This window comes from Danio rerio, chromosome 8, assembly GCF_052040795.2.
Source record: "Danio rerio strain M-AB ecotype USA chromosome 8, GRCz13ab, whole genome shotgun sequence".
In the NCBI taxonomy this organism is placed as follows: domain Eukaryota; kingdom Metazoa; phylum Chordata; class Actinopteri; order Cypriniformes; family Danionidae; genus Danio; species Danio rerio.
In genome coordinates this window covers 25,926,792-25,938,939 of record NC_141028.1, presented here as the reverse complement: position 1 = coordinate 25,938,939, position 12,148 = coordinate 25,926,792, and the positions used below count along the sequence as shown (strand labels likewise).

The 12,148-nt window shown below is 35.7% G+C and overlaps 1 protein-coding gene and 1 long non-coding RNA gene across 9 annotated transcripts in view; both read right to left on the bottom strand.

Annotated features, from left to right (window-relative positions):
• Window positions 1–12,148, bottom strand: part of cpne5a (copine Va) — a 198,250-nt gene that overhangs the window by 154,811 nt on the left and 31,291 nt on the right. The gene's annotated exons all lie outside the window — the stretch shown is intronic.
• Window positions 7,292–10,991, bottom strand: LOC147835582 (uncharacterized). Its single transcript, XR_015497955.1, has 5 exons — window positions 10,907–10,991; window positions 10,484–10,552; window positions 10,072–10,197; window positions 7,684–9,109; window positions 7,292–7,488 (listed from the first exon to the last, which is right to left on the bottom strand). It is a non-coding gene; the product is annotated as an uncharacterized LOC147835582 (long non-coding RNA).

Below are 12,148 nucleotides of genomic sequence, written 5' to 3'. Positions count from 1 at the left end.
ATAACAGCAGAGAGGTGCCGAGTGAATGTAGATGCGTTCCATGATCTGCCTCTTCACCTGCAAGGTCAACTAGGAGGAGCACGGGGATCTGCAGTGAAACTCAAGCTTGCCAACAAATGCAACTTTATTCCTCCACTTTTACAACACAGAGGGACACTCGGGGCATATAACCACAGCGGAACAGTTTTTAGCAAGGACATCCTTGTCAAAACCACAATTTCCAGCAGCAAGGAGATTTGTTGATGTCCAATGTATTCAGAATTAGGTGTAAATAAGCAAATGAAGTAATGTGTAGAAATGTTTGGGTTGCCACAGTGGAATGAACCATCAACTATTCCGGCATACATAATCTTTTATGCAGCAGATGCCCTTTCGACTGCAACCCAGTACTGGGAAACACCCATACACTCTTTCATTAACAAACACACTCATACACTTCGGCCAATTTAGTTTGCTCAATTTACTTATACTGCATGTCTTTGGACTGTGTGGATACTAGAGCAATATCATTTTAAAAATTTAAATCTGATTTTATTATAAAAAAAAAGAACTTTTGTACACACTTTTTGTATGTTTCACACTTTTTGTACGTTTTTAGCATTCATTTACTTAACAGCGATTTCAGTGTTAAATCAGTTTTCAAACTGAAAGTTTTTTTAAAAACATTTTTTTTTTCCCACATAACAACCATTAGCATCACGGCACTACATGTTCAATGGATAGCCAAGAGAGAGTTTTTAACCTTAGGCTCAATCCCAATTCTATTTTTGTAGAATATTGGAAATTGGTGTGATTATACACCATTTCAATTGTGACTAGGAGAAATGACTAGGAATAATTAACGGCAGAAAACAATACGGTCAAATTGCAGCAATATCAACATTTTACAAAGTTGATTTTTTAGAAAAAAGGGTCAAGAAAAAAGCAATTATTACACTGCTAAAGTTATGAGGATTCCAAAAGTATGTGGTCATGTTTATCATTGCCCTTCAAAATTCAGGAGGTTGTGATTTAAGAAAAAGTTAAAAGAGTCATTTATTATTTTATCCAATTTGAGTTATGAGTAACATTTGGGGCTCTTGGACTTTCGTCTGCTCCCGACAGATGTGTTTGGTTCAACTATAATCACATTCAGAGTAAAAGGAGTGTGAAATCAATATCCAATATTACCAAATTACTTGGTAGCCTTTTTGTAGGGGCTTGATCTAAAATATATTAATATTAATGTCATGCTAAAAATATGAAGCTCACCAATTTCAAAATACATAGCAAAACTGAAATATTGTGAACTATTACTACAATGTAAACTCTTTCATATTTAATAATATTTTTATTAAGGATTTTCTACAGTTGTTGTTCCTGCATGTCTTCAGTGCATTATAATCCTTCAGAAATCATCTGAATATGCTAGTTTGCTGTTTAAGAACTATTTCTTATAGTGAATATAGTGCTGTTTATGTAAATCATGTCAATGAATACAAGGTTCCAATAACAGCCTTTATGTGAAATAAAACATATTTGCAAAGCAAAGTAAAAGTTTTTACTGCTACTTTTAATCAGTTGGAGGCATCCTTGATTAATGCAAATAGTTATTTATTTCCAATTTTGTTTCAAAGTGATCTATTCTAATGCTAAAGACCCACTAAGTTTATTCCAATACTTCTCTGGCCATTTGACTAACTAAAACACAAACCAGTCGGAATCCAAAACCTAATTAGAGCCAGACAACTGGATCGATCGCATATCTCACACCCACAGGACAGCTTTTGTTTGTGATAAGGGTTATCACAGAGTTTCTGGTTTGTCGGGCCAAACTTTCTGCTCTCCAATAACATCAGCAGGTTATGAGGGAATCTGGAGGGGGAAGTGAAGCGATTCAATTCCATGTCTGCCACAATCCCCTGATAATCAGGCCAAACTAAATCAATTACAGAGAACAAACGCAGGTGATGATTTCCACCACCGCCACGCAGAGTCTCATCACAAACCTGGAGAGAAGGGTTTGAACTGACAGTGAGGCCATAATGGTACAGGGACAATAGATTTATTTATCCACTGATTCAATCTCAGAACCAAGGAGGTGGCAAAAATCTAATTCAATTAAAATAACAACAATATTATAGAGTAAAAAAAAAAATCGATAATTTAATCACATTTGATAACACTAATGAGGTTTATTATCAGTGCTTAAACTGTTGCAGAGTCAAGAAAGAAAAACATATAAAGGAATTCTGATGGATTTTCATAATTAGGATTTGGAACTGATCCTAATCAGATCAGACAAAAAATCCTCTAAAATTCTCTTAGAAACCAATGAGATCACACTGGACAAACTATAGCCTTTTTGACAAGGAAGCAGGGCAGAGACTGAACTAAACGTACCAAAGTAATACTGTATTGCCAGTGTGGTTTTTATTGTCAAGTACTTTTTTGTGCGTTTTAATTGTTGTTTAAATTGTTTTTTCGTAGGGATGCACAATATATTTGAGGTCATATTGTTATCAGCTGATAAATGCTATTTTTAATGTTATCGTTATCGGTCCGATGTCAAAATTAGGCCGATATCATTAATCCAATATTTTTCATAATTGTACAGAACTGCCGTGGGCGGAACTTGTTCAGACTTGTCCAGTGCACTATAGTGGAGCTATTCCTTTAAAGTCCGTTCTTGCTTTGTGTGGCATTTTTGTACGTTAAAGAGCCCATATTATGGGTTTTTGAAAATTCCCCTCCATGTAGTGTGTAACACAGCTCTAAGTGAAGTGAAGTATCCAGCTAAGGCTTAAATCTGTAAGAATACAGTGTTTAAAACTGTTGATTCATCTATAAAAGAGTCGAATCATAGTGCTTCAAACGAGTCGCCTTGATACCGACTCATTAGGTGTTTCGCCATGACGTACGAACGAAACAAAGTTTTTCACGTGCACGCGCAAACCCGGGAGATTTCAAACCTGAGGCCCCGCCCTCTGACGCAGTAACCCAGACACACACACACACACACACACCCACAAACACGCACACCCACAAACACACGCACACAAACATGCCGGTCGATTGAAGTCACACTGCAGATGGATATATTGAGTCTCTACCCAAAGATGAAACATCAGCATTATAACCAAGCAGTTGGAAACTTCTGGAAGCTACATGCTACAAAGAATACTTCATCTGAGTTTGTTAAAGGAAGGATCAGTAAAGAGTAACTGTCAGGATGGGTTTCTTCCTACATTTCTCAAGTGTAAGTACGTGCGGTTAAAGTTGTTGCCTCGTTTACTCTTGCTTGCAAATGTATTTAGTTGTGATTTGTTACTTGTAACCGCGTGTACTGTATCAGGTTAACTGGATATATTATCTTATCGCGTGCAAAGTCACGTTAAAAACGCGACGCGTGCTGTTTGTTTATGGAGCTCCGTGCTAGAGTTCTGCTCCCGCGATTTATTCGGAAATGTATTCCCGCGCCGCAGAAATCTGGCGCGGGGAGAGAGAGAGAGAGAGAGAGAGAGAGCGAGAGAGAGAGCGAACGAACGAACGAGCTTTGTGTACTTTGTGCTGTGTGTGTGTTTAATATACAGACAGCTTGGCTGTCTGGACTGTATACTGGGTGATATTTGGTTGTGTTCTCCGCTCTAGCGGGACCGGGCGCGGCGGGCAGAAAACGGAGCGGGTTCTCAGGCTAAAACCTGGCGGGTGCGGGCTGAAGCGGGAGCGTTGTCATCCGGAGGTGTGTGTGTGTTTTTGTGTGTGTGTGGTATGGCGAGTACACGACTGTCTCCTTCGTTCGGTTATCCGTGGCACTATCCACTCGCCATAGTGTGGCAGCTAAAGTCCACGCCTACACTATCGAGCGTGTATGAACTGTGATTACTTTTTAAATTGCTGATTAGCTATTGGCCATTTCCCTCTCTGACTGAAGGCAGTCGACCAATCGCGACAGACTGTCATCGGCCCAATCAGCGCAGATTAGCTTCGCGCTAAGGAGGGGTTTGGGAACAAATGAATCACTGGACGATTCATACAGGAGTCGCTGGGATAATTAGATAAAAATAAATGCAGATTATAAGACCATGAAAGTGTTTTTTGACCTTGCATGCATATTAGACTGTTGTTGGAGACCCTTACAACCAAGATATGACCTTATTTCATGTATAATATGGGCTCTTTAATAACTCGGTAAGTAACCATTTTCTTTATCATTGTAGATATGTTTGATAAAGTGTCATTGCGTTTTTTTGGTTTAAATAGCACACGTGCAACTCGTTTGGTTGTTTGTAATCTAATATGATTATTTGTTATTATCAACGTGTTGCTTGCCATGTGTTGTTGATATAAGATTGTATTCAGTTTGATAAGCATATTTATATCGATTATAATGAGAGCACGTGATGGCTATTACCACACACAAATAAAGTGACTAGTGAGCTATCAGAGCCTTCACAGCAGCAGGGGAGAGGTACGCCAGTCACTGAATCCAGCATAGGGGTTCTCAACCCTTGCTACATTCTGTCTTTATATTTTGCACTGTTTGTCGTAAACTCATCTGTGCTCAATGCTCAGGTGTTGTATCAAAATCTGACTCCGAGGACAAATCTGACTCTGCTTCGTATGCATGCGGATCACACAACGCCTGCAGTTAAACTTTCAAACTCGCATCGGTTTATCATAAACCTTTCTTCGATCTTTTTTCCCACAATTGGGAGTAAGAACGAACATAGAAGCATTGTCTGATTGACAAGCAGCATCAACATGTGTTCAAAAGAATTTAAAACACCAAATGGGATGAATTTATGTCGCATTTTCTAAAATAATACTACCTGTATTTAGCTTTTTAAAAATAAAATCAGGTGTTTACTGTATAAAAATATAACATTTTGAAATATTTATATTTATATTTATCGGCTATAGTATATTTATAGTTATCGGCTTCCAAATCTTAAGTTATCTGTTATCGTTATCGGCTAAAAATCCATATCAGTGCATCTCTAGTTTTTTGTGTTCTTTTTCTTGAATAATACCTAATTTTCATATAGACTATTGCAAACCACTTAACTTATGGCAGGGAAATATGCATGCACTAAATATTGTTGTAGAAATAAAGAAATGGCAAGAAACACATTTACATTTCATATAACTTTTTTCCATACACTTTTTTTCAAAATATTTCCTTCAAAAATGTCTCAATTAATATGCTAATCTGAAATAGCATATAAAAAGAACCAAAAAGTCAACTCATGAGCAGGAAAAAATTTACTTTAACAGTGATTTTCTTTGCTGAACCTAAAATAAAAGCACCAAAAAAAAGAATTTACTAAAAAACATTTATCAAGTCAACTATCTGCGATTATGAGATAATTGTTAACTAAGAAAAGAATCTTATTATTAGGCATACACAGTATGTATCATTATTATTATTAATAAATAAAAGATTTAAATTACATTTTGGATATCACGGTGGCTTAGTGGTTAGCACTGTCACCTAATAGCAAGAAGGTTACTGGTTTGAGTCACGGCTGGGCCAGTTGGCATTTCTGTTTGGAGTTTGCGAGTTCCGTATTCACTTGGGTTTCCTCCGGGTGCTCTGGTCCCCCCCACAGTCAAAAGACATGTGGTATAGGGGAATTGAATAGACTAAACTGGCCATAGTGTATGTGTGTGAATTAGTGTGTATGAGTTTCCCAGTTATGGGTTGCAGCTGGAAGGGCATCCACTGTGTAAAACATTTGCTGGATAAGTTGGCAGTTCATTCCGCTGTAGAATAAAGGGACTAAGCCAAAAAAAAAAAGAATGAAATTACATTTTACTTAGTTTTGCTATTTTGAATGTTGTTTTTTATTCTTTTTTTACACCTACAGCATTAATCTTTTTTAGATAGTTTTATTTTAATAGTATTATTAATAAGAAATGTTTTATCAACAAAAATTTAAATAACAACCCTGACTCTAGCATGTCACTGACATTTGAAGTCCTTGTCAAACACATTGATGTCAAATTCAAATTTAAAACTGTTCACTACAGAGTTCTGTAAAACATAATTGCAATTTTCGCTTGTATTTTGATAACATCCTTCATGAATCATTTAGTGAATGTATTAAACGAAAAGCTGCATTTCAATCATAAAAGCTATTTATTTCAAGTTCATTAAAAACAGTTGCGATCACATTAAGCTAATGTGCTGAAGTCTTGGTCTTTAACAGAGAAATTTATTCAGCTATAACAATCAGAGCGAATTACTCCCATAATCAGCATTCTTTCTTTCACTATGCAGACAGCAGGCAATATTAACTCGCAGCTGAGAAGTTGGCCAGCTTATGGTTATTAGCTACTTGCACAGGAAATTGCTCTCATTAAAAAGACGGTTTGACTGTCAAGTTGGGAAATTCTGTAAAATCATTTTGTCTCAATTAGACTGAAGCGTGTATAATTGACTATAAGCTACTATTAAAGGCATAGCAGATGTCGAGTACACCAGCCGTATCTATTACTCCTCAAGATGATTGAAAACCCAAACCAATAGCCCACCGATCCCTCTGAGCAATCAGCCGGCTGTGGTCCTCGCAGCAGAGACCCGTGACTGAAATTCATTTTCAACACAGCTTAGAATCTGTTTTTCCAGTCGCAGCATTTCTTATCGAGATCAGCACGGTCTGCTCTAAAAGTAAAGACGATGATATAAGCATCAGCTGGAGGAGAAGGGAAAAAAACAAACTTTCACCCAAAGATGATCTCTCAACAAGAAATACAGTGCAAGCAACATATATTTTAAAAAATATGTATGTTCTGCTGTTTTTCTCTGCTGTTTTCATTGCTATGAGAACCCTGGGTGGGGTTTGTATGCTCCATAACAGGAACATTCTGTCTGCTACAGTACTGATTTAACTAGTAATATTTTATATCACACACCACCCAGCCGGCATTTCAACGGTGATTCAACGTTGAATCAACGTCAGGTCTATGGTTGGATCAACGTTGAATTACCTTTCGATTTTGCAAATTGGATCAACGTTTATATAGTGACGTTGTTTCACCGTCGGACCACCACCGGTGATACACCGTTGAAATCACAACGTTGTTTCACTCTTACGTTCTTCATGGGTGAATTGTGGTCGTTTTGTAGACGTTGAATGAAGGTTGAATTACCTTTCGATTTTGCAAATTGGATCAACGTTGATACCGTGACGTTGTTTCACCGTCATACATTTCAACGCAAGTTAAATAGAAATTACATACAACGCAAAGTCCATAAATATAGCAAACAAATTTTTACTAATAAAAATACACGACAAAAATACACAACTTAGCCTGTGTATCAATTTATTTAATACACACCTCATTATTTCATTTATTCTAAATATACAGCAACATTTACAGCATACAGTTCATCAAAACCATGCAGGTTACTATACATGCTGTACACTCAAATACAGAAAAAGGCATACAATTAAAGAGTCACTTTTTAATTAGGTTTCATGAATTAAAGTTAGTTAATGTTTACTAACATGAACAAAGAACAAATACTTGTACAGCATTTATTAATCATTTAATTAATTGAAATATGTCCCGATGCTATTAAAATCAAAATGTATGCTTGTTAACATTAATGCACTGAGCTGACATGAACTGTACTTTCTTTATATGAAAGATACTTCATTGTTCTTTGTTCATGTTAGTAAATACATTAACACTTACTAATACAACCTTTTTGTAAAGTGTTACCGTCTTCAGAAAGACAGATGCTAACTAAATTAAACTAAGTAACTAAAGTACGCTTCAACCATCACAGTCTCCAAAATACAATTCCGTTTACAAAGTTTACAAAATACCCATTTTTAAAGTGGCTGCAGTAAAAAAAATCAAATAAAAAACATCACTCACAACTAAGAATCACAAGTGAAATACATTACATCTGTTTGAGGTTTTATAGGTTGAGAGAAACACTTGAGGTAAAAGATGGCACTGGGGACAAAGAATCAAGTGTAAAACACTAAAACATCTATATCAGTCTAGCAGTTAAATACATATTTATTTCTCAAACACCAGGTGAGTTTCCTACAAAATCAATAATGAGGTTTGCTATTCCAATTCATTGTGAATGAATGGCTTCACTTTCACAATAGTGAAAACTCATGCTATAATCTAAACCTGACATTACTCCTTTACTTTGCAGGTCTGCATGCTAAATATTTAGTAGTTTTTTTTTTTTGTTTTTTTTTTTGCATAAAGTACATCTATTGTGTTTAGCATTACTGCAGCAAAACTGAGCACCTGTGACAGTGGAACATGTAGACAAATATTTCAGTAAATCATCAAGAAAATGTGTAGAATATATGGTTTGATTCTCTCTCACAAACACAACAGTAATAGCAATTTGTTATTCCATTATTATTAGTATCATAAAAATTGCATGTTCACATGGGTCTTATAATAATGGCTCACATTTGTGAATGTAGGACCACTATTTCACTATTACATGTCACATTAAGTGTTCATATAGGTTCTGTTATTAATTACTTGTGTCATCCCAGAGACCTGTTAATCTTCAGAACACAAACTAAAATATTTTAGATTAAATGCTCCTCATCCTCTACAGACAGCAATGGTCCCAAGATGGTCATTGTCCAGATAAGGCACAAAACACATTGTCAAAACGTTCCATGTGACTTCAGTGATTTCAACTGTGAACATACCAAGCTCCAACAACACTTTAGTGAGGCAAAACAAAACAGTAAATACAAATATTTTTGCATATATCTCTCCCGCATCAGATCAGTGTGTGTGTTTACTACGAGCAGTAAGCACACACCATGACCTGTTGTGGCAGAGGCAAACAAGTTATTTTTACAGTACTTACTGTGATTTAACCTTTATGACAAATGTACTGGACCTGTTACACATATATCACTATCTTTTATGAACACAAATTTCACTGTAACGGATGCTGTTGTTTTGCTCCAGTTATACCTTTAGAGAACACCGTACTAGTCAGACATCCATACAAACGCAGAGAGTTTGGTCTTGTGTAGCAGAACTGCAATAGATGTCTGTCTGTCTAGGCTGACACTGGTTTAGGCCATCAGTATGTCTTTGATGCCCTCAAATGGAGCTTCCAGAAAACCTGCAATAAATGAAATACGAGGTTACAATTAAGTTGGTATCTGCTATTATACAAAGTGAAATTCAAATATTTATTTTTTATTGAATCCAAATTTGTCTTATAATAATCGCCACACTCAATAATTTTAACTCATACATCTGAATATTCCTAACTAAGAGAAGTGAAGAATTAGGTGTGATATCGTCAGGAAGCCCTTCGCCACCACCGGTGCCAGCATTTCCAGAATTCAAATTTCAGATTCTCGAAAAAATTTCTTTTTTTTTTTTTTTAAAACAAGGGCTGCAGTAAAGAACCATGAAACATTCAACACATTTAATAATTACAAGTTGTTGTGAACCATTACATGTACTGTAAAAGCTGTTTAAAGCTTTTTATACATATGGTTGAGAAAAACTCTAGAAGGAGTAGTACTTCTGCAAAAGTCTGCATGTAGGACAGAAAATTAAAGGGATAGTTTAAAATTTGTATTCTGTCATCATTTACTAACCACGTTGAACACAAAAGAAGATATTTTGAAGAAAGCTGCAAATCTATAACCATTGACTTCTATAGTATTTTTTTCCACTATGGAGGTCAATGTTTACAGGTTTTTAGTTTTTTTTTCATAATAGCCCCTTTTTGTGTTCAACAAAATAAACTCATAATGGTTTTAAACCATTTGGGGAGTAAAATGTGAGTAAATTTTCATTCTTGGGTGAACTATCCCTTTCAGTTGGGAAACACCAGAATTCTTAAGTAGACCCTTTTCGCAAGACAGATGATGCATTTAATTTCTTCTTAATCCTCAAGTTTTTAATATTTAGATTTATTTAAATAGCATGTTTATTTATTTGTTTTAATGACATTTAATAAAAACAACTTCTCAATGACATCACATGTACTGGTACTGCTACACATGTATCACTATTTTTATGAATACAAATTTCACTGTAATGGGTGCTGTTGTTTTGCTCCAGTAATACCTTTAGAGAACACTGTAGTAGTCAGACATCCATACAAAAGCCTTGGCGTGGAGTAGCAGAACTGCAGTCTGTCCAGGCTGACACAGGTTTAGGCTATCTACGTGTTCTTGATGCCCTCAACTGGACCTTCCAGAAAACCCAGAAAGTTAAAACCCATTACACCTCTTATCTGCTACTATACAAAGTGTAATTTAAACATTAATTTCTCACTAAATACATATTTGCTCCCCAATACTGTCACATAGTAACATCACAACATGATTTCACAATAATAATATCAATATAACAATATAATATCACAACATAGCCTAACAATCAATAAACAAACAAATTAGAAAGAGAATATCACCAACCAAAGCACCAAGAAGATTTAACAGATAGGCTAGCTTAGTTAAAGGTAAAGTAAACTTACATGGACAAAGCCTTTTCCATTCAATGCTGTGCAAGTTAGTGCGTCTCTGGAGTACGTTAAGTTACATGTCTAAAAGCAAAAACAACAACAACAGTGAAACGAAAGCAGTTCACTTTGTAATAATAACACTAATTATACAGCGTATAAAAATGATATTGTTTTATAACGTTGCTCAGTAACTTTAAACTGCGTTTGGAGTTTATCGCTTTGAATTTGCCATAAAAACGCTCATTTAGACTAACGTTAAACATGTGACATTACCTCGAGGTTATCTGCGTCACCGGAGCGCAAACTAAACCAAACTGGAAAGTTTTAAATGCTTCAAAATTCGAAACACTACACTAAGTCACATTTAAGATACACTGTGTGTAAAACAAAATCGGGGGGTAAATAAAACATTAAAGCATCTAAAAACACGCTTACCTCTGAATTCTGCTGCACTGCAGGTCAGGTGTTCGTAATTAAGTGAAGTGAAGCGCTGCGCGTGGCCGCGTGCGCCGAGTCCTCCGATACCATGGTAACCAAACATGTTGAATATTGGGTGAAGCCATGACGTTAATTCAACATACAGACCATGATAAAAAAAAATGTCAACGTTGATTTGTACAAGGATTTCTGTAACTTTTTTCAACCATTTATCATTCAACATTGTTTCAACATTAAAGCAACAACTGACGTATTTTCAACCACATTTCAACGTTGAAGCCTTGTCATAAGCAGGCTGTTTTTCAACCGTTCAACATTAAACGTTCTATCAACATTATTTCAACGTTCAAAACACATCTGACCTTATTTCAACCATATTTCAACGTTGAAGGTCGGTCGTGTGCCGGCTGGGCATCCATAAAGACCAACTAAAGATACACTTCCTCTGGCAAGCAGGTCATGTAATACTTCTAAAAATACAAACATTAATTATCAATGGAAAGCAAAGACCTAGGGGTGTCTGTTCATGGGTTTCTGCAGGGACTTGATGCTCAGAGAATCTGACAACTTACGGCATCTCTACAGGAGACAGCTGAGCAGCAACATTAAGTGCTTTTGGCAAGTATATACTCACATATCTCATATATTAGATATGTACACTCATCTAAATATTGTAGAATATTTGGTGCATGTGAACTGCTTCTTTTACATGTTTATAAGCTGTATGAAAATGTAGGGTGGCAATTAAAGGTTGCAAAATTGTGAATAAACAGAAAAGCCATTATAAAAGAACATTTAAGAACATATAAAGAATATTTAAGAGAAAGGTACGTAGAAGAACCATTTTTAGTGAGAAGAACATTTCAACAGCAAAAACCTTTTTCATAGGAGAAACGTTTATTGAGTGACGTAAAATAAACGTTCCATATGTTGTAGTTTCCTCAAAGAAACGGCAAATTATAAAGCCTTAATTTGTTTGAGTACATACAGCTTCTTTACGAAGCCGTTTTACATGCTAGTTCTTATAGAACGCTAAAGGCTTCGCTTTTTCTTAGGTTATCAAAACAGATTAGCTGTCCAAAAAACTTTTCTTCATAATAATTCCAAACAGCTACCTCAGGACCACTTATACAACAATTATTCTGAAAACCTGAACCTTTATCTGGTGAAATAACAGCCTTAATGTGGTCATTACAAACTATAAAAGCTATAAAATTGGATTAAGCTTACACAATATTT